The sequence below is a fragment of the Microcebus murinus genome, chromosome 8 (genome assembly GCF_040939455.1).
Source record: "Microcebus murinus isolate Inina chromosome 8, M.murinus_Inina_mat1.0, whole genome shotgun sequence".
NCBI lineage: Eukaryota > Metazoa > Chordata > Mammalia > Primates > Cheirogaleidae > Microcebus > Microcebus murinus.
In genome coordinates this window covers 11,479,480-11,502,962 of record NC_134111.1, presented here as the reverse complement: position 1 = coordinate 11,502,962, position 23,483 = coordinate 11,479,480, and the positions used below count along the sequence as shown (strand labels likewise).

General features: G+C 47.5%; 1 protein-coding gene across 1 annotated transcript in view; it reads right to left on the bottom strand.

Moving 5' to 3' along the window:
- EN1 (engrailed homeobox 1) overlaps positions 1-23,483 on the bottom strand; it is a 60,547-nt gene that overhangs the window by 20,259 nt on the left and 16,805 nt on the right. Inside the window, exon 3 of the transcript XR_012920536.1 lies at positions 11,536-11,712. The gene's annotated coding sequence lies outside the window, so the exon portion shown is untranslated. The remainder of the gene's footprint in view (positions 1-11,535; positions 11,713-23,483) is intronic.

Sequence of the window (23,483 nt, the reverse complement as noted above, 5' to 3'; positions counted from 1 at the left end):
CGTATACAGACGTATGCCAGGAACATGCAGTGAAGGACCCTTCCTGCTTCTGTCTCAAAAATACCCAAAAGCAGGAGGCAGGCCTGGGGAGGAGCAGCTTTCTCCTTTGAGTTTTAGCCTAGTCTGTCCACAGAACGGAAACATGTTTTATGGAACCTCCCTATCAAAAAGCAATCGATTACACCCAGTACTAATAAAATGTCAAGGGGCAGGAGGCCCCCACTAGGTCTGTGTGTCCTTTTTATGGGATATGTTGCTTGTGCTTATTTTTAAAAAATCGACATATGTATCCTGCATTGACTATCTCCCATCCATTTCCTCTCCTCATTATCGTGCTGTGGAGGTATACCATCTAATTTGGGAGGAGAGGCTGAGTGAGTTATTTTTGTTATTAAATTCCTCTAGTAAATCTCCATCCTGACATTATTTCAATAATGGGTTCCATGGTGTCCTTGGCACCCCTTTGGAATTCTTTTGCCTTGGCTAAGCCCCCTCAGACCCGGTTTCTCCAACCTCTGCAATTGCCTACACTCTCTTTTTCCCCCCATTTCCATAATGTTTCTTTCCTGGAAAGAGAGCCAAAATGCTGCAGCTTCCCAGACGCAGCCTCCCTTTCCTTTGTACTCAGATCTCGGAAAAATTCATAGTTTCCCCCGCGATCCAGACACTGCCTCTACCCTCCACGGAGGTCCTCTGGGTTTCATTTTTGTTTGCTTCTAACACTGCTCCAAACGCCCCGCGTTCTGAGCTGTGCAGAATTTTTTATTTCTTCGAAATAAGCCCTTCCCGACTCCTTCCCAACCTGGTCCCACACGGGCACTGCCAGATGGGATGCAGTTTCCCGGGAGACGGGGTGAGTCTAATTGGGTGCATTTTGCCCATTTGCCTGACCTGTATCTCCAGAAAGCATAAGCTGCCCACGTTGGAAAGGCCAATTCCAGCAGCTCTCACTGCGTGCGGAAAAAAAAAAATCAGAAACCTGGTAACCAAACTTGAGATCAGTAATTGGTTAACTAGATTTATCAAGTTGTTTGTAAATAATAATGATGATGAGAATGATAGCTAATGTTATTGATTATTTACTCCAAGTTGAGCTTAATGCTAAGTGCTTTACAGCATTACATATACCTCATTTTCATCCTCACAACAGCCCTATATGAGCTATGAACTGTCGTTAACCCAATTTTACAGACAACATAACACAGAGAGGTTAAGTAAATTACCCTAAGTCCCACAGCCTATAACTTGCAGGGCTGGGATTCAAACCAAGGTTGCCTGCCTAGAGCCCATTAATTAATGTAACCGTCTGCCATAGTCCAACCACATGGCCTTAGTGAGCCAAGGCAACGAGAGCATGTAGGAGGGGCCAAGAATGCTGCACCTGTCATCCCGCCCAGGCCTAATGACAGCCCCGAAAGGCCGATATGATTATGCCTGCTGTGCTGGGCAGAAACTGGCACTTCAGCCTTCCTACTTGTAGAGCTCACACTCACACCCAGGTCAGCGTGACCCCATGCTAAGCCACCTGCTCGAGTAGACCTGACCTCAGAGAACACAGCCATGTCAGTAACACCCACCTAAGCCAGCAGCCAGCTGACTCCACCCCCTCCCTCAGAAGCACCTGCAGATGCTGCTGCCTCAGACGGGTCAGCACAGACTCTGCGAAAGGCTACACAAGACCGTCCCTGTCCCAACAGACCTTATGGTGGGGACAGGGGAAGAAGTCAGACAAACAGATCATCCAAAATGGGCTTGCGGTTCGCCCCAATTAGCCATTAGTTTTCAGAATCATTGGTGCTTCAAATGCTCCGTTTTATTTCCAGTGTATTTGGGGGTCCCCAGACCTTCCAAGTGGCCTGACCTGCCATGCTCCAGACTTTCTCTGGCTCACAGCTGAGCCTGCCTCCTCCGAAGCCTCATTCTCAGGCCCCAGCCTCATCGGTGCCACTGTCACCTAGGGCCACCCACAACATCACCTCTACAGCGTGAGATTGGTTGGGAGACCCTCCTCACTGAATCTCAGATAGCTTTATTGGACACTTATCATTTTTTAAACCAGGAATATAAGCACATGATACAAAATTCAAAAGGGACAAAAGACCACAGAGTGAAAAGCCTCCCTCCAGCCTTCCTCCCTCCCCCACCCAGTCTCCTTTCCAGAAGCAGTCTCTGCCACTACTTTTTGTAGATGTATCCTTCCAAAGATAATCTGTGCATATATGAGCAATTGCATATATAAATATATGTGCACATGTATGTATGCACATACATGCATACATGCATCTGTTGTTTAGACAAATGGCAGCATTTGTTCTGCAGTTACTTTTTTTCACTTGACGGCATATATTAGGGATTATGTAATACCCATACATATTGCTGTCTCATTCTTTTTAATGGCTATGTAATATTTTATTAGATGGATATACCATAATGTATCTAACAAGTCCTCTAGCTCAGTAGCTCCTTGACTACTAGACTCTTAACTCCTTTGCTGTTCCCAATGCTTTAGTGCATATCCTTACACATGGTTTCTTTGCAGACATGCTAACATACACACAGGAAAACTCCCTGGAGGTAAAATGGCTGGCCCAAGGGAATGTGTGTTTTTCATTTTGATAGTTACGGGCAAATCATTTTCCATCAATTCATACTTCCACCGACAGTATGTAAATGTACTGTTTCCCCACACCCTGGGCAACACTTGGTAATAAGGAACTGTTTGATTTTTGCCAATCAAATGGGTGAAAGATTGGGAAACTTTGCAAATGTTTGGAAGCCATATGAATGTCCTATCCTATAAGCAATACGTAGCCTTTTATCAATTTTTCCGTTGAATTGTTGGTCCCTTCCTTATTCATTCATAATGGCTCTTTAGATATTAAAGATCTTGGCTCTTTTCTGGTGTGATGAATTGCAAGCATTTTTCCCAGTTTCTCATTTTATTTAGTTTATGGCTTTTGTTTTTTTTTTCCCTGGGTGCCCTTTCTTTTTTTTTTTTTTTTTGAGACAGAGTCTCGCTTTGTTGTCCAGGCTAGAGTGAGTGCCGTGGCGTCAGCCTAGCTCACAGCAACCTCAAACTCCTGGGCTCGAGCGATCCTTCTGCCTCAGCCTCCCGAGTAGCTGGGACTACAGGCATGAGCCACCATGCCCGGCTAATTTTATATATATATATCAGTTGGCCAATTAATTTCTTTCTATTTATAGTAGAGACGGGGTCTCGCTCTTGCTCAGGCTGGTTTTGAACTCCTGACCTTGAGCAATCCGCCTGCCTCGGCCTCCCAAGAGCTAGGATTACAGGCGTGAGCCACCGCGCCCGGCCAATGGGTGCCCTTTCTTATAGCCTAGATTCTAGTTTCAACCCTGTCCCATGCTGTCAGTTTCTTAATAAAACACAATTGTGTTTGGGGATGTCAATATTCTTCTAAAGAATCAGAGGTAGGAGGCTAAGGCAGGGTTGCTTGAGCCCAGGAGTTTGAGGTTGCAGGGAGCTATGATGATGCCCACTGCACTCCAGCCTGGGCAACAACAGAGTGAGACCATCTCAAAAAAAAAAAAAAAAAAAAAAATCAGAGATATTTATTACAACTGCTAAAATTCATATTGCCAGAAATTCAGCTCTGAATCTTGGCTTCCTGGCCTGTGGGATGAGGGGTAGACTAGATGCTGTGTAAGCTCCCTGTCTGAACGCTTCCTGTAGCTCCCAGATCCCCCTGAGTCTGGGGTCTTGCCGCCCACTCTGCTCCTGGGCACTGCTGCTAGACACAGGTGCAAAAGGCTTCCCCCTCACACAAGGGCCTTGCCTTCCCTGAGCCACAGACTGTTGTCCCTGTCTTTTGGGCAAGCCTCTGCCACCACCCACCGTGTGGCAGGACTGAGTTCAAACCCAACACTCTCTGGCCTTTGGAGCACAAGGCTTCAGGCAGGAAGCAGACAGGAATCTGAGTCACCGAGCACAGCACTTAACTTCAGCCTTCCCTGCCCAACCTCCACACACCCCCTTACACGAGGAGCATCACAGAAGCCCGGCTTTGCCTCTGGAGTCACTCTTTGGATCTATGCTGTATATTTTGAAAGATAAACCAGACAAAATATCTATAATCATGTAGAAAGATATCTACTTTTGCTTTCAATTACCTGGATAACATAAAAATATAGATTTGGGGGTGTGGGGTCAGGTTACAGGCTCCAAGGGACCTGGGCGATGGCGGGCACTGCATCGTGCTCTTCTGGACAAATGCCGATTTCCTCGGCTGGTCTGCATCCCCCCCTGGGAAAATTCTAGTTCTTGCCTGTGCCCAGCAAGCTACCGTGGAGACAAAGAACTCCTTCCCTGGCTTTGAGAATGGCTTGTTTTAGTCAAAGAATTCCTCTTCACCCTCCCAAAGAAGCTCCTAGTCTGGGTGTAAGAAGCTCCTTTTCCCTCCTGTCCCAACCCACAGCCAAAAAGTGACGTTTCTGATGTCAAAAACCCCTGTCCCCAACCAAATAGCAAACCCCCTCCTCTGCTCATGGCGAAGGCCTGTCACTTAGACAGTGACATCATTTAAAGGATGTTGGAATCTATGCAAAACATAACCTTCACATGCCCTTTGAGCTGGCCAGACATGTCCACCTTCAGAGTCACTCCTTTGGATTAGAAATAGATAAGTCGATGACACCCAAATGCTCTGTTGAAATGGTGATGTTTTCAATGCCCTGGCCTGGGTGGGAAGGGGGGTGCTGGGGACAGAGAAGTGAGCAGGTCAGAGTGCTGGCGGCCGGGGAGCTGCCCGAGCAGGGCAGCCCGAGGGCACAGCAGCTCTGGTGGACAGCCAGCTGGCCCTGCCTGGGACAGGAGCTCAATGTCACAGACCTGCCTCACATACCCCTCGCAGAGCTGTGCTAAAAACAGGCATGGTTGCTGCATGCGTGCAGCATGCCGGGAACCAGGCTAAGCGCTCTGCAGGCACTATTTCTCTTAAACCCAATACCCCTAAGAGAGAGAAAAACACTGGCTTGCTGCGTGAGACAAGGCCAGAGGGTTGCAGATGACGTCCCCCTCCCTCTCACCTCCAGCCTCCCTATTCCTCACAACAGCCCATCAGCCACCGTGGGCCCGGACCCAGGGGCACGCCCCTGCTAGGTGCCCAGGTTTCTCCCCAGGGCAAGTGTCCCCCTGAGGAGCCTGAATCACACGGTGCTGGGGCTTGACAGGACTTCAAAAGGTATTTTGTTTCCAAAGGATTTCAGATGTGCTCCAAGGAGCCGAGGGGCCTGAGGTGTGGCTGCACAGTGTCCTGACAGGGCTGGCTGCCAGGCCGCAAGGGGCTCTCCATCCTCGGCCGGACCAGGGCCCCTGGCGCCGAATGGAGCTTTTGAATAAGATGCTGTTTAAACAAAGGCCTAAAAGGTTTCAAAGCCACTGAGGAGGTCTGAACCCGTCATAGGGCCTGGCAAGAGGGGGTTGGAAGGTCACGTGGCTTCAGGGGTCAAGGCCCGTGCTGTGCTGACCACAGACCTCAGGTCTCTCTGAGGAGGCCCTGCAGTCCAGCTCCATCCTTGGCCTTGGGACACTGGCAAGGATACAAATGGTGGCAGGCAGAGCATGCCCGGGATGCCAGCCACGGGGCCTAGGGAGCCTGGGGGATCCAAGGACACCCAGGCACTAAGAACCAGCAGAAAATGCCTGTGGATCAGGTTGAAAGACCTGGGTTCAGGTGACAGTCCACACACAGCATGAATGGGGGCAAAGGCCACCCTCGATGTCCCCAGGCCTGAGCATAACCCATATACTGGGCAGCAAAGCATGATTCTGCAGTTATCCAAGTAATCTTGGTAAACCTTAGTAAAACAGAGTGAATAATTCCACCTACCCCATATTCGCACGTGAGTTAAATAAGCTGGACCAGTGTCTTGCACACACTAATTGCTCACAGACACTGGCCTCAGTTGATCACTGTCGATACCGATCACGTTAAACCACCGTGGCTACGTGGCGGTGTGCACTCTTGTTCTCTGATGGGTGTGGCCTTCATCTATGTTGCCTGGTGTCCTCCGTGGCACCTGAAATGTCCTTTGGCCCTCAGTGGCTGCTCAGTGGCTTCAGTCCCTGGGCACCATCTACACGTCAGCAGGTACTGAGAAAGCATGGCCCCAGGGCCTTCTGGCAGAAAACCATTACTATTTTGAATGGGCAGAGTAAAAATCGGCACTGTGGCCACACAGCCTGAATAATTTGGGATTTTAGAAGACCTTTGCCTTCCATGGTGGGTTAAAATGACGTTTTTCTGGATTATCACCCCTGGATCCACCCCATCCATCTGGATCCCCTAACAAGAGAAAAGTGACCAGCTGTGGGTTTTGGGGGGCTTGTTTGTTTTGGCTTAGCCCACAGCATGGAGGAAGCTCTGTCAGAAGGAGCCTCCCAACCCAGCCAGCCACCCAGGCCTGCCCTGGGCTTGGTCCCCTCCCACCTGCAGCAGGCCCAGAGGTGCAGAGGTCTTGGTCCTAGCCAGGAACCATGCCCATGGACACTGGCATGGTCCCTTTCAGCCTTTTGTCTCCTAGCTTTCACTTCCCTACAGCTTCACTAGGCTTCCAGGATGGGCCTTTCCAAGGACGGGTTGCCATAATGTTATACCCTCACCCCCCAATACACACCCCACCTGCCACGGTCAAGCTCGTTTTCGCAGGAATTCCCAGCCTCCCTGGCTGGGCTGCAGTTCTGCCTGCAAGGCTGTGCCTGGCTCCCCAGCAATGCCCTGGCAGCCTCCAACAGGCCCTGCACCCTGCACCCTGCACGGTGGCTGCCCCTGCACACAGGCCTTTGAAATCCCATCAAAGGAGCTTTCCAGCTGAGTACTTGCAGAGAATTTGCCACTTCCGGAGTTTTATCTCGCTCTCCTGTCTGCCGCTAGGGCAGGTAACCCTTGGCCAGCAGCCTCCCACAACAGCCCAGCTTGTTTTTCCATCACAGTGTCCCACAAAGCCTTACACGCCAGTCTGTCCTCCTGATGGGGCTAATGCCACCCCAGACAAGACAGGAGGCTGGTAATCCCGCACCTGCCTCAGCCACGGGGCTGAGCAAGTGGGTGCTCAGGAAGGTCAAAGGGATAATCCCCCTGCCTCCGGGAGGTTGATACTAAGACAACAGCTGTGTTTCCAGAAGTCAAGACTCAAAATCCATTCCAGAATTTCAGAGTGAGGTGGTCAGTCTTAGCACTGGCAAATCTGAGTCCCTCATACCTGTTGCCTGCAGGTGGTACAGGGTGCTCAATTCACAGCAGTGGCCTTCTCATTGCCACCAACCAGGCACTCACTACATGCAGGCACTGCTCACTGAGACCTCGGAACAGCCCTCCCAGTGAGGCTCCATCAGCCTGGCCTCTTTAAAGATGAGGAGACTGAGACATGGAGAGTGTAAGGAACTTGTCCAAGATCTCTCAAAAATATGGGTCAGGGATTCAGCTCCCAGAGGCAGCCACTATTGTGCCTGGGGAGACTGAGACCCAAGTCCTAGCTCTGCCGCTGACTTGCTGTGTGTCCTTAAGCAAGTCACTCCATCTCTCTGAGCTGCTGAGTAAAGTGGAGGAAACGGTACCTGCTCCGCAATGGCCAGCAACAGTGCAGGCGAGGCTGGCCCACAGTGAAGGCTTGATAAATGGCTGCTGTTGCTATTAATCCATTCATTCTTGCCTGGCCCTCCTGAAATCTGAGAAAAGCCCCCTCCCAGCCTGACCCCGATTAATGTGATTGCCTCCCTTGTTTGCACGAACCATGACTAACCAGAACTTGTTTCCTACGGAACACATCCAGTCTCGTGATGGAAGCTGGCCCAAGTTCTTGTGAAAAGAGAGGGTCGTCCAGCAGGACTTTCTCAGGTGGACTTGCCTACTGGGTGCACTCCCCACCCAGGCTGCGTGCTGTACATGCAGGGGCCTGTGAGGTGGCACACGGCCACTCGCTGGAAGCCTCCTTGCCTTTGCATCGTTCAGAGTCTTCCCCGACAGCACCTGTCAGGGTCCCTGTCCCTGACAGGGTCTTCCCTGACAGCACCCTGTCCTGGGGCCTTAGGTGCTCCCACTCTGGGTGTCCGTCAGTTCTGTCCCAGCTCCTACCATTCACTTCTTCTCCCAGTTATCACTCTGTCTTAGGGGACTAATTCTCTATTCCCATTCAGTGGTCCTCACCTTTCCACGTGCAACAAAATCCCCTATAGGGCTTTCTAAGCAGACCCGTGCCATGGCTGCATCTTTGAAGATTTGAGTTTGGCAAGTCTAGCATGGAGCCGGTGGCATCTGGATTTTAAAAGCTCCAGGGGCGGCTCTGCTGTGCACCAGCAGCTGGGAGCCCTCAGGGCCAGTCCTGCATCCTGGTCTCCATGGTAACCCCAGCATCGCAGCAAACAGAAGATCTGCACCCAGTAGGGCACAACAATTATTCAGCCAATTAATGAGTTTCTGTCTCTCTGCCCTACCTCCCAATTTTTACCAGCTCCCACCCATGATTCTGAGAATGGGGTATGGTAGGGGCCAGGAAGTAGGAGGAAGGAGAAGGTAGTTCCAGAAAGGCAACTGGAAATTCAGCAATTATCTCCCTAGCTCAGGCCCCTGAGGGCCCTTTTGAACCTAATTATTAACAACTAGAATCTTAATACTTTTGCTCTGGGTGGTTCTAGATGGTTCTTAGAGGGGTCCTCCTGTGAGGAAGGAAGCAGGGCAAGGATGATTAACCCCATTTCACAAATGGTCTCAAGGAATTTTAGAGAAGGCAGAGGTCCGAGAGATTATTCTAGTGCTGTCCTGTTCCTTTTTAGGTCAGGAAAGAAGGCCCACAGAGGGTGAGGGGACCTCCTGCCGGTCCGAGCTGGGAGGCAGGTCTCCAGCTGTCTCAGCGGTGCCCGTCCACCTCTAAACACACCCTCTGTCCCCACGTCTCTCTCCTCCTTTATGGCTCTGATCATCTCAGAGTCACACCGTGGAAACTGCTCGCTGGTCTCCGAGGCTCACTGGCCCACTGAGTCAGCAGCATGAAGTTCCGCTCCCAGCTCTTCTCTCGTGCTTCAGGTCTGGTACGTTCTTCTCCCCAGTTAGGGTCTCAGCTCAGCACCGCACAGGACACGGCAGGCCATGCCTCCTCCCCTTGCACCTGCGCCCACTCCCGCTTCTGCCTGCAGCACACTGTCCCTCCCATCTGTCCGTCACAGCTTCCCTACCCCCTCCGCCTCTGCTCCTGGCAGATTCCCAGGGGCTCTCTCCTGGGCCTCTTCTCCTCCATACCCCTACCCACAGGCTCACTCTCACTCCCACCCTGGGCGACAGACCCCGAATCTGGCCACACTCTCCCCTAAACTCTTCCCAGGCCGCCCAGGGCCGTCTCCAACCAGGAGTCCCACCTGCCCTCACACTCATTATGTCTGCAACAAATCTCACCGTCAACCTCCACGAGAGACAAGTTCCTGGCCTCATTTGCCCAAACCCTAAACTGTGAAGGAGCCTCGGCCCCTGCTGCGCGGGTCCCGCCCATTCTGGTTTATAGGCACCTCCGAACCTCTCCCTCAGCACCAGCCTCAGCCCTCTGGCCCCTCGTCAGGGCCCCTCCAGGCCACACTCCACCGCTGGGTGCAGGCCCGGGCTCCCTGAGGGCACGGAAAGGGAAAGGCCTTCTCCCCACTGCCCATCACAGTGCTAGACTACGGCTTTGTGCAGCTTGCCAAGCATTTTTTTCTTACTACATGCTATAGCTAAAACAACAACAACAACAAAAATATTAACGCTGCAATCAATTATATTATAAATATTATAAATTTTATATTTATAATATTATATTATATTATAAATTATATTATATATAATTATATTATAAATATTATAAATATCAATTATATTATAAATATTAACACATCTACTGCATATGGTGGGGAGGAGTCTCGCGTAGTTTTGCCTAGCCCTTACTGCATGGGGCAGGCATATGCTGATATTTTCTACCTGATCTTACTCAAGTTTATCTATGTCACTTTTTATAAAAATTGTTTGCTACCTGGTAAATTGCTTTCATGACCCATGAATGGGTCATAAGCCGAAGTCTCAAAAGCACTGGTGCACTGGGGTGGAAGTTAACAACGGGTTTACATCGTGAGCCCTGTGGACAGTATGTGTGCCCAGCCTGGTCCTCAGAGGGCCCTGGTCACAGAGGCTCTTCTGCACCTGCCCTCTTTTGCGTCCGGGGCTGGGATGTGAACCCAGCAGGGGAGGTGTCATGCACAGGTTCATGTGGTTGTCAGCAAACATGTGCAGGCATCCGTGGACTGCAGGTCTGATGCACCAGGCCCATGTGTGTGGTGATGCAGGTGGGAGTTTGCATGGGGGCAAGAAGGTACATGTGCTGGAGCAGGTGGAAACGTCTGGATGTGTTCACGGACCTGGCTGAGCTGATGGACCTACACTCACCCTGAGAGAGTCACAGTGGGGCTGAACCACCCAGCTGCACTTCTTGTTCCATGTGCTCTTCACCCCATGCACCCCACCTTGCTGAGAAGGCCCCGTCCTTCTTGATAGGGCAAGGGGCAGGGAGGACCCTTGAAAGGACCAACAGTGGAAGCCAACCAAACTCATGGAAGCCATGGGAGAAGGTATGCCACCACGAGGCCTGGGGGGTCTACAGATACATAGGTCATAGACTCCAGGGGGAGGGAGGGCAAACCAGGGAGAAGGAAGAGAGATGTCCAATGCCCAGGTGGCCTACAGAGCACTGCCCCGACATCCCTGCCCCCACACCTCAGCCACTGTCCTCTGTCCAGGCTTCTCCCTTTTCCCCTCATGGTCACAGAAATGTCACAACTAGGGTGTCTCCTCCTTCTTAATCATGTCTCCAAGTCTCTCATTGGTCATAACGTGGTGGCCATGTACTATCAGGGTTCATCTTCTATCAGTTCAACACCTATTTCTCCAATGAATCCAAGCCTACATGACATTCCCAGATATGCCTGGTCACAAGTTCTACTGCACAAACTCGCCACTTAATCTAAAATATTCTCCTCTTTTTATATACAAATTTCTTCCTATCAGTTCTAAGGATGATGTATAAATATTTAAACCATAAAACAGATCACGTCATCCCAGCCCTACTCGAAGCCCTTCAGTGACTACCATGCACTGAAAATTAAATCCTGGCCCACAGCTGCTCATGGGTGCAACACTCTAGCCCTTGGGTACAAACCTCCTGCCCCAGAGCTTCACACGCCTGATCACTTCTCATCTCGCAAAACGTGGCTTACACATCATCCCCTCCCCAGTGTTGGCGCCAGGGAATGGGCTTTGGGGGAGCTCACATTAGCTTCTTCTCGCCATAAAATCCATAATAGCTCTCACCCCCAAAGCCACCACCAAATAAACACCCAACTCAAGCAAAAACTGCTTTGAGACAAATCCTCTGGCCCCACATTCCTTCCAAGTGCCCTGCCAGGTGTTCCATATACAATTCAGCCATCACCACTGACTCCTCAGTCTGAATATCTGCTGTCCTCTCACAGTGCTCACCGTTACAGGAGATTCTTACCCTTGTGTTTGCCTGTGTACTGGTCTTCTCCAGACCAGACCGTGAGTGCCGTGATCCCGGGGGTCTTGAGTAGCTGTCGAATAATGGGCTGGCCATCGTTTCGCTCGGCCGGTGGCCAAGGCCTCCTGCTAGAGAGATGCTTCCGTCCCTCAGTGTCTCCAAGGAGCTCAAGACCATCTGAAAGGAGAAAGAGGGAGAGGGAACTAATGTGTGTTGAATGCTAGACACTTTACAAACAGTATCTCAGTTAATCCTCGTAACAGTTTCAAGAAATAGATATCAGCAACCCAACTTTAGAGATGGAGAATCCAAGGCTCAGAGAGGTCAAGAGACCTTCCCAAGGTCACCAGCAGGGCTTTGATCTACACCCACGTCCTCGGGCAGCCCATCCCGCGCTCGCGGTCTCTGCTGACTCCCCTTGCCAGATAGGGCACCAGAGGCACCTTGTCAGTCAGCCTGTCCCTGGCTTATGCCCTGTCCCCTCACCCCAGGCAGCCCCAACCCCTTGGCATTCTGTCCACACAGTCCCCAGGCCCTGCTCCCCTCCCATGGCCCCAGTGACAATGTCAGCTATAAGGGAGTCCCCAGAAATGAAGCAACTAGAAAAGAAATGCAGCCATAGTGGGTGGCATCTACCTGTCCGGGCACCCCCAGCCCCACGGGACTTGGGTGGCCACTCATGATTTTGTCATCACAAGGGCAATGCCGACAAGCCGTGTTCTCATGCCAATGTCTCCAGAGAGACAAAAAGACCTAAGGCTGTATGTGCCCGGTGTTCACAACTGTGTAACCACAACATGGGCAAAGGGACAGGAGCAGAAGGGTGGTGGACACAGGTCGGCTCCACAGTAGAGAAGTGGGACTACACTATGGGTGGATTTTAACCTACATTTTAATTATTACTCAAATTCTAGTTTAAAAAGCAAATATTAGGAGGAAAGAAAAAAAGGAGGGAGAGAGAAAGGAACCAAAGGCAGAGGAAAGCAAGGGAGGGAGGGAAGCCAACCCTTTGCCAGTTTCTCCTGGGGCCTGACTGCCGTCTACGCAGCAGGAGAGCTGCCGCGGCCCCTGCCACTGCGGCAGGGAGGGCGGTGGAGGCCAAAGCAGAAGCAGACCCAAAGGTGTGGAAAAGAAATAGGGGCCTACACAAGGTCACACACCTGTCACCTGTCCCCAGAGCAGGGACTATGATCACGTCACTCCCAGCCCGACCTCCCACAGGGGCTCACCTTTGCCATCACCCCAGAACCACCACCCCAACTCTCCTCTCCCCTTTACACATGGCACCCAGGACCAGTCCACACCCTCTGCCTCCATCCCCTGCTCCCTATCCCTTTTCTCCTTCAAGAGACAACTCAAGGCCGGGCGCGGTGGCTCACGCCTGTAATCCTAGCTCTCTGGGAGGCCGAGGTGGGCAGATTGCTTGAGGTCAGGAGTTCGAAACCAGCCTGAGCAAGAGCGAGACCACGTCTCTACTATAAAAATAGAAAGAAATTAATTGGCCAACTAACATATATACAAAAAATTAGCCGGGCATGGTGGCGAATGCCTGTAGTCCCAGCTACTTGGGAGGCTGAGGCAGGAGGATTGCTTGAGCCAGGAGTTTGAGGTTGCTGTGAGCTAGGCTGACGCCACAGCACTCACTCTAGCCTGGGCAACAAAGCCAGACTCTGCCTCAAAAAAAAAAAAAAAAAAAAAAAAAAAGAGACAACTCAAAACTCTCCTCTTCCTGGAAGCCCACCAGGATTACCATTCACTCTATAAATCTTCAGCAGTTTATTAATGTTTGCCTGCTTCATACTGTAGCACATTTTATCATCTAGAAGTGCATTGTTAATATTTGGAAAGAGTATAGGCTTTAATTTCCAGCTCAGCAACTCTCTAGCTGTGTAATCTTTAGAAAGTTACTTAGCCTCTCTGAGCATCAATGTCTGAAATCATAAAATGGAAATACTGGTGCACCCTAAAGAACTGTTATAAGGACACGATGAGATAATACATGCACATAGCTGAGGAGAGTGTGGGGCAAATAGGAAACAATCAATAAATGGTATTTTTATTATGATGTGTGGCATAAAATTCTAAGAAAGCAATCAAGCAAGTGTCTACCAAACCTCTCCATGAACTAGACGTGAAACTCACTGTCCCTTCTAAGTCTTGGGTCTCTCCATAGCCCCATCTCTATCCCCAACAAAGTATGCAACCCCCTGTCAGTGATCAGCTGAGCAGCTGGACCCCAGGCTTTGCTGGGGCACTCCCAGAATGCTGCCCACCAGAGCTGGGCAGCCAGTCCATCTGCAGCCTGAGCCAGCTCCAGGATAAGAAGGAGCCAAGGAGACAGACTGGCTGTAGGTGAAAGGAGGGTTAGAAACGCTGCTCTCTGGGTTCAATGCCTGGGAGTTGCCATGAGCCCCCATGCCCACCCTGCCTGCGGCACTAGGAACCCACAGCAGAGAAGCCCAAGACCATATTATTTCCTGCACGGGCTTGCAAGCCAGCCCCAGCAGGGCTCCCAACCATTTCCCTATCAAGGATGGAATGCCCCTGCTATAGCCCACATTTTGAAAGCTTTGGCCAACTAGATTAGCTCCAATAATATTAATAATAATGATTGCCATTTACTAAGGGCCAACAATATGCCAGGTATCTTATAAATGCTATCTACTTTAAAAATATTTATTAAATAATAAATCACTTTTCCCATTTTTATAAATCAAAGACACATGTAACTGCCAGTCAGAGCTTTGGGGTACCATGAAACAGTGTCTGTGAGCACAGTGAGCTGCTCTACTCCAACCCATAGCAAGGACACGTCAAATTTGGTTGGCCAGGGCATGCTGAGCAAGCAGAATATAGATACACTTCCAGCAATCACCTTCAAATATTGAGACTTGTCATGAAGGCCTCCTACCCAGGTTCTCCTGTCAAGGACCCCAAGTAGGAAATTGCAGAGCTAATTCCAGCACTTCATTTTGCAAATGATAGGCTCACACTCAGAGACAGCAAGAGTCCTACCCAAGGTCACACAGCTGGTTGCCCGACCAGGCCTCCCCATCCCAGCACAGTTCCCTGAGCCGAAGAGAGCAGCCTGGTAGCCCAAGGTGGTAGTCAGGCCCACCAGGACAAGTTGCCCCCACACCACACCCCTCCCAAGGGGAGTCCCTGCAGCCTCACCTCAGGTGGCCCCATCCACTCATGCCCCACTTCACCCCCTCTGCCCAAGCCCAGGGCTCCCTGCCACACTGGGTGCCTCCTCCCACCCCACTGAGCATTCTCCCACCCCACGCATCCCTTCCCTGGGGCACTGCGTTCTCCCTCCGTAAAGTGAGTCCACCCACAGCAGGGCTCGATAACACTGGAAAGGCGGTAGTGCCCGCAAATGTAATTCAAAATAAAACAGTGCTAACCAGCAATTTATGTGTAGGGACATCTAGCCTAGCGAGCTCTGGCTTTTCCCGTGATGACTCCATTGATGCCATCGCTCAAATGTCAAATATCAGCTTCTCTCCCCCAAAATTGCACCGGGAACCTTTGATTTATCGATCTCACAAGCTCGGGCCTATCAGCTAGTATTCTACTCTCCCTCCTGCCCGGCTCTTTTCTACTGTGCTTGTTTCTAGAAGAAAGGGTGGACATCCTTGGGCTCTTTTATATGTATATGTTTTATATATAAAAATATATATAATGAATCAAAACAAAAAAGCATGTTTCACACAGATTAAGGCTTTTTGTCACCAGAAATGTATTCTCAGAACATGGTTCAGGGCTAATGCATTTTTATTTGTCATTGTCGTCTACATATCTATATTATGGGGGAAAAGGCTTAGATCCAGGTAGAAAGAGTTTGGTAAAAGACATAACAATTGCCAGGTTCTCTCACCCTGGGCATTTCAACATGCCTTTAATATCCTTAGAGCCAGTCTTTTGATTTGCATCTGAGGAGCCTGCCCTACCTTCCTTGAAATTCGAACAAATAGTCATTTGAAAATGTTCACTAGCTCACCATCACCCACTGAAGCAAGGTCCAGGCTGCTATTGTGGGGCAGGGTGGGTTACCAAAGGTTTGGTGGCAATAATGTTTCACAACTGGAATTTTCACCAACCTAGAACTTTCACATCCAAATGTATTTTGTCCCCTTTCAAAAAGACACCCTGGGAACTCATACATTTATTCCAATTACACTGCCATGCTTTAAAAAAAAAACCTTAAGAACTCCTCTTCTGGAAGTGCCGTGGGAGCCTGTGGCACATTCTTTTGAAAATCCTCGGTGATGGAGAAATTTCCTCCTTTAGGGAGGATCTGAGTTTGGGAAGGAGTGCAAAGGCTTCTGAGCCAAGTCTGATGAATAAGGTGAGTGATCAAACTGGGAAATGCTATTCTGAGCAAGAATGAGGTTCGGGTATAAAATAACAAGACTCCTTTTATGTGTCTACCTCGGGGCGTGTGTGTGAATATGTGAGTTGTAAACTAATTCTTAAAGGCAATTCCAAAAAGAGAAGCTCTTAAAAGATTTTGAGCAGTTGCAATATTGTTGGAATAAGAGCATGTGTGTTCAAAGTCATTGCTTTCAAGAGGTCAACCGTTACTTGGGAAGGCAAATCCAGGTGCAAGATGGTTGCTTGGAGCCCCACTTGGTAAAGGACACCAGCCAGGTTCCACAGGAGCCCAGAGCTGAGTCCTCTCTGCGGCCAGGCCCCGGCCGCACACGTGTGAAAGGAGTCCCCTCTGGTGGGCAGGCTGAGGGCAGGGCTGGGAGGACGCTGGGGGGCCCTCCTCCTAAGCCTGCGTTCCCACCGACACAGCTAATTAAGGCAAGTCCTAGTGCAGCTCTGGGCTGGAGCTGCCAAAACAGGGCTAGCCTTCCTTCTGTCACAGCTTCCAGATGAATCCACATTTCAAGGGTTAACAGCTCATCTGTAAATAAAATAAAATGTCCCCTAGGCTGCAGCCAGGTAGCCGGTCCCTGCCTTTGGCCTGAATGTGATTAGCACGGTGGGATGGAGGCAGGTGGGGGGTGAGGGGACAAGAGGAGGCAGTCAGTTCCATCTACTTAAGACCTCGGAGAAGTGAATTCCGGAGATTGATTTCCAAGAGGGGTATTTTCCCTCCCATTCTGCCTCCCTGTCTTCCAACTCTTAAAAATTAAGCCCATTTAGCTACTTAGGGCTCAAGGCCACAGGACAGAATTACTACAGCACGGCACTAGGGCACTCGGGCACAGGCTGGCCTTGGAGGTGAGCGGATCTCCTTTGGACTCAGAAGGGGAGACCACAGGGTGGGAAGGAAGCCAGGCTCCGGGGTTTGTCCCAGTTTTTGTCAGAATCTCCAAGGTGACACTGAAAAAGACACAGAATGCTAACACTGACTGTCTACAGAAACAAACAGGCCTGGAGAAAGAAGTGATGAAACCATAAGGTCACCTATATAAAAACAATCCAAGCAAAGCTTGTCCTTTGACTAAAACTAGCTATTTTTTTTTTTTTTTTTTTTTTGCACAACCTGCTATTTGAATACATTGAAGTGTTGTTTTCTTTTCTAAACTGACTTTTGCATGAAGTCCCTGCCTCTTTCTCCAGGGAGACAGGAGCCCTGATAACAGTCTGCAAGCTGCATCGTGCCACACCTCCTCAGGGGACACCTTCTGCCTCTCAACAACGTGCTCCGGAAGAGGTAAACGTGTACATTACGGCAGTGGCAATACCTGTAATAAAAATAAGGCAAAAGACCTTCACAACTTTTTTTGTAAATCTAAAACTCTTTGCTAGGACAACCGAACATGGACAGCAAAAAGTATAAAAAAATAAAGCTCTTTAAAAATAAAAAGTTTATTTAAAAAAATAAGGCAACATCACTTAGGTATAACATGTGCCTACATTGCAAAGAGCCATCAGTCATATTGGGTTATGTTTTGATTAATTTTCTAAAATATCCTAGGTAGGTATCCAGGTGGTATCCTTATATCTACTTTATATGTTTCTCTCTTTAGTCTCTTGAATAATCTTGGAATGATTATGTACATGGTTAAATTAGGGGCTTGAAAAGTTCTCCCCTATCCAGTAACATAAGAAATTACTTTCAGTATATCTAACTTGTCTGCTACGTTGTTAATGTTCTCAACAACCCTTCCTTCCTTCACCCCAATTTCGGCATGTGGTGAAGCATTAGTGAGGGCCACAACACGGTATTTCCTGGTTCTAGTTAGGTGAGGAGGAGCAGTTGACTATACTTTCAAAAGTGCATTGGCTTTGGGAAGTGTGCTCTTTTTTTCACAAACAGCCAAGCTGGAAGAAGCCTGTCATTTCTTAGCCAGTTGCAGGAGTCCTAAAAGCCAAAGTCTAACAGTTTTCTTACACATAAGAAAGAAAAAAAAAATTTCGCAAACTAAAACCCCGCTCAAAGTTGACATTTCTGGTATCATCCTCCAAAATATTTTTAACAAACCATTCCTATACTCCTATACTGAAAGTTCCATAGGAAAAATTACCTAGGGTAGGGAGTTTTCTAAAATCTAAATCTACACAGAAGTTTTCTATTTCTATGAAAAGGTTTCTAAGATGTGCACAGAAAATGAACTTCCAATAATTGTCTCCACAGTATTAATGTGTATCTTCTGTTGGGAGAAAATCTGTAACCTCATCAAGGAATAGCATTCAAATAAATTTTCATTGTCCCACTGCACAAAGCTAAGCTTAGGCGAATCCTAATTTGTTATTCATTCTTCTTGTTTAATTCATAATTTGATGCTAAATGTGGTGACACAGCAGTGCCCCACAAATTCGACTGCATCTGTCCTCGGATACATTTCTTGCAGCTACCCAGGCTTATGTTTTATACTAAAAATGTCTTTAAGCTCACAGATGCACAATATAAATGCAGAGGGAGAAAGTGATTTTTTTCTATGCGTAGTGAGCCAACATTAATCTCTCTACAGTAGAAATTCAGGGTCTCTTTTTTAATAGGTCCATTTTGGCTAACTGTGCTTCTCTGTATTTTCTGAATCCTTATTTGAAGCAAAAACTCCTCCTGACAAATGCTTTTGGTCTAAAACTAATGTTTGCCCCAAGTGGTTAAGTGCCACAGAAGTAAAAAGGCTTTTGCAAAATACTCCACAACCTGATTTTTAATTTACTGCATCATCAGCTACTTTTATGATAATATTTAATCTACTGAAACAAAATCAGCCTTAGGGGTAAAAAAACAAACAACAACAACAAAGACAGAGTTTATTTTTAGTACTTCCATTCTCATGGAAGGTGGCTAGTGAAACCGAAACAACCTCCATTTATTTTTTTTCCCTTTTTTCCTCTCTTTTTTTTTTTCTCAGTGGCTGAGAGAATCAAGTTGAAGGTTATTTATCACCAAGTAAAGTTAACAAGTCTCAATAAGCAGGAGATACCAAGAAAGAAACTATCCCCTCCCATGGAAAAAAAAATTTATAGAGTGATAATAAGTGTAAATATTCAACTGTGGCTCAGATGGGCAAAATGCTAAAATGAAAAGAAGTTTAGTGATTATACCGTTTCATGAGGTCAAGTTTGGAAAATTTGGCTCAGATGCCCCAATTGCCAGACCATGAGGGAAAGAATGTCATTATTTTAAGTCAGGAAAATAGGAAAGGGAGATAATAAAATGCCTCAAAATTCAGTGGATTCCCTCAACTCAGGCACTTTGAAACTTTTGGCCCCAGAGCCCATTGTTCTAGAGACAACTCAGATGGGAGCAATGACAAAGCAAATCGAGAGTTCTGGGGGCTGTTTTTGGTGTCTACATTATATTTCTGTTAGAACGGATTTCCTGGGAACCAAGCACTCTAGAGTGAGACAGTAAAGGCTGTAACTGTGCAGACGAAAACACTTCGGAGAAACTGTGCCCTAAAGATGCAAACCACGATGGAAACTGAGCCAGACCAAAGGACCCCTCCCTGAAAGGAACTGCTTCCAACGGAGAGGTGAGCTCCACCAAGTGCCTCCGAATTTTTAAGCGCTGGATTAGGCAGTTTAACGCTGACAGGATGGGCCTCTCCTGAGTGGAAAGACATTACTGGAAGTTTTGCCAATGTCTTCGGGTAGAAAAGGGTCCTTCCCCAGGAGCACTGTGCTGGTAACTCTGTGTTCAGCAAAGTAGAAAATGTCACTGGCGCATGAGCTGTGACAACAGCATGTACATACGTGCACACGTACCCTTTCCTCTGCCGAGCAGCTGCTGCAACTCCAAATTGCAAGGCAAGCTCCAGAGGATGAAAGAGGCCAACACACACAACTCTACGGCGGCTATAGCCATGGGTTGCTGCTGAGAAAGTTCAGGTTTAGCTTTTGCTTTATGTTAGGATGTTTCCCCTGGAAATGAAGGGGAAGTTTCCTTTAAGCTCTGTAATTAGCTTGTTTGAAAGCTCTTTGATTCACCTCCCCACCCCAATTCTTACTATCATGAATTTTGCATTATTCTGTGCACAATAATGCACATAAAATTAAATAAACAATTTAATTAATTTAATTAAAATTAAATATTAAACATATTGTGTATAAGGAACCTGTGCCTTTCATTTAATTGGGCAGGAGTACCCAAAGCAGTTTGGGTAACAGCAGAAAATAATTAAAAACAACAAGTACGTTAGCCTCTGGGTACAAGAAATAGTTGGGAGCCTCCTCTTGAGAAAGGTTTATTTAATTAAAATTAAACTAATCTTTGGAAAACATTTGATAAGCATTTCATAATACAAATCATAATCCAAAAAATGAGGCTCAGCCTGCCTCTCCACAATACAGGAAAATCATGTTAAATAATTTATCTCTGGTAGTAGCTACTTTCTCCTTTACACATACATATAAACATGTACACACACACAGTAATTCAATAGACATGTTCCCTAGGTTTAATTTCTAGGTAATACTTGATTCATCTGGAATCGAGATAAATATTAATAATGTACATTAAGCACAATATGTCCATAGCAAGAATTTAAAAGACTTAGTGTTTGATTTTGAACTGGGAGTGGATTTTCAGAGCTAACAAGCCCCTACCCAAAAACATCCTTGTGAATTTGTTTAAAAAGAAAACTCAAGTGTTTTGGAAAGTCAATATCCTGCTTAGCACTGATTTAGCCCCAAAATACAGAAAAATCTGGGTGCCCAGGTCATCCTCAGATACATTTAATTCACAGGTATCAAGGTTAGTGCTTTGCAATAGGAGAGGAAGACCGCTTATGTTCCCATGTGTTTCCTCCGCTTTGCATAACAGGACCTGATACTCAGTTGCAGAGCATTAGCTATGATTAGACATAGAGCACAAAAGAAAGACAGCAACCAGGCCCACATACATGCTTCCCCAATAACTTCTCCCAGGGCCTGACCTGCCGGAAGCCCCATACGTCCATAGTTTTACCAAAGTAGGGCCCATTTTGACACCTATGGCATCAGGAGGAATATCACCAAAACTACCTGCTTTACACTGCAATTCCAAAGTTACTGGACACAAGCACCCTGGCTGACAAGTGCCCACAGATATAACTCTGAGCCTAAATTGTGTGAATTCCAGTTGTCCCCCTCTTAAACATCTATACCTTTAGGAAAATCAAAGTTAGAAGATCCACTGGCTCAAATAATTCTCTTCATTGTATTTCAGCATATATATTAACTTAATCTATCAGTGGGGTTAAAATACTTTCTTACAGTCTAATAATTCGTAATGGATAACACAACTATACTCATCCCACAGATGTGCTAGGAGCATATATAATAGCAACGAATTTATTTTGTCCTTATAACAAAAGATTTTCCACGTATATCCTGACAACAAAATCATATTTTTCCATGGTCATATGTATCTTAAAAACCATTGTTGTGAAATATTTTTACCCACAGGTGTCATGCACATAGAAAACTCTGAATTAAAGCTGAGTCCTCCCCATAGCAAGGTTGTTTTGTAATGCTTTTGCTCTGTAAAGAAAACCACAATAATATACAACATGTTATTTTATAAGCAGTAATTCATAATGGCAGCTAATAATTATTCCTACAATATTAAGCATTATCCCAAAAATTCACCTAAGCTTTTAACTGTTTCTCTGATTGGCTCAACTTTTCTTTGATCGAAAGAACAAAGTACCTTTGGAGACTTCCAGTTGGGCCGAGAGACACGGCGATCCAAAGGGTGGCCTGTTTATTGCCAGGCTTAAATTAGGAAAAAAAAAAATTCTGGAGACTTGGCAGAGCTAGGAAGCATGCAAGCAAAAGATCCTAAAGCCATCTCTAGTCCAATTAACTCTTTCACGTATTTATTGGAAAAAGGTGTTTAACCCTCCAGAAAACACCCGGCAAAGAGCCTGGCTCGGCCCTGGCTTCTCCAGCCAGGACCACAGCTGCAGCGGGGTTCCCCTCTGCCATCCAGGGCTTGTCAATGATGCCCTTCATTTGCATGTCAATCCTTTTACATGATTAATATGTATTTATTGACCAGGAGGCCTTCTCAACCTAGGACAAAGGGAGACAGGCAGTCCTCTTGTATAGGGCAGCCATAACTTTCCTGGCAGGACTGACAATTGTGCACCGAAATAATTCTCGTCCAGATAAAAAGTTCCCACCACTCAGACACACAGCAATGGAAGGAAAACGTCCAAACTGACCAGCAGAACTCAAGTGTGTCTCTCTACTCCTTTCCCCGTAAAGTCATTTGTGTTCGTTTCCTACCCCCTAACCGAGGAGTATGGACAGGCACTTCAAAGACCAGGGGAAAATGACGCCCAGCCTGGTTGTTTGGGTTTCTTCTCCTGCTCATGAAGGCCTCTAAGGTCTGAGGGCCGCCCACAAGCCTGTGCCCAGCTCGAATCCCGAGTCACCTGAGGGAAGACACCTGCCTCCTTCCGACCGTGAATCTAGAAATGGAAAGAAGCTGAACCCAACACATCGCATGATGTGACTCTTCATGAATCTTTTATCCACTCAAATAAACATCACATTTCCCAGATTGACATGTGGAGTTTTATTTATTAAACAGCAAACTCCAGTTTTAAAAAAAGATCAGCCTTATATCTATCATTAAAGATTCCCAGAAATTCTCTCCCCTTCCATCCCTGCATTCCTCCTGCACAGGGAAATAGACAACTAACAGCAGAGATGGTCACACCGTGGCATGAACTTCCATTTTCACTCTGGCATCTGCCTCCCAGAACGCCAGAGATGAGACTCTAGATAAGTTTAGAAAAACTGCAGGAGGGATTAGAATGACTCTTGTCTGTCCTGGTGCCAAGGATATTGAGTCAGATAATCCAGGAGGGCTTTTTTCATCTTTATCCAGGGTGGTTCTGGGACCTGCTCGGTTTGATCACTGGCTTCCCACCTCTGTGCATAATAAATTCTTGCCTCCACGGAGTGGCTGACAGCTCACTGTCTAGGGTTCCCAAGGAAAAGTACAAGGAGCTACCTCTTTTATAAGGTCCTTCACTGTGGAAAATAATAAGAAAAAAGGGACTTTCCCTCAGGCTGAAGTAATTCGAGTCCAGCCTCTGTATGAGTACCATACGTCTTGAAGGACACACACACACACACACACACACTCTCAAACACCCATACACACTCACATTCTTCAAAGGCCTACAGTTTGATTTCCTAACCTGGACACCAAGAAACAAGTCATCTTTCAGCTTAGAGGCCAGCCCTGAATTCCTCCCCAGGGATTCAGTATCCCCATATTTTATGAAATGTGTTCATTAGGGATAAATTCACTTTATTTCAAAAGGGAATTCTGGTAGTGTCAGTCAGCTCCCCAGTCTGTCCCTTACTGGCACCCTATGAAACTCTAGGAGGTCAGCGCATATGCTATGCTTCGTAGGAAGGCCAGCCACGGGCCTGCTCTCTCCCAAATCTGGTCTGGGGAAGGTGAAAGAAAACAGTTTTCAAACAACCGTGTTGCTGTTTTTGTGACTTCAATCCACTCCTATTTCACTGTGTCA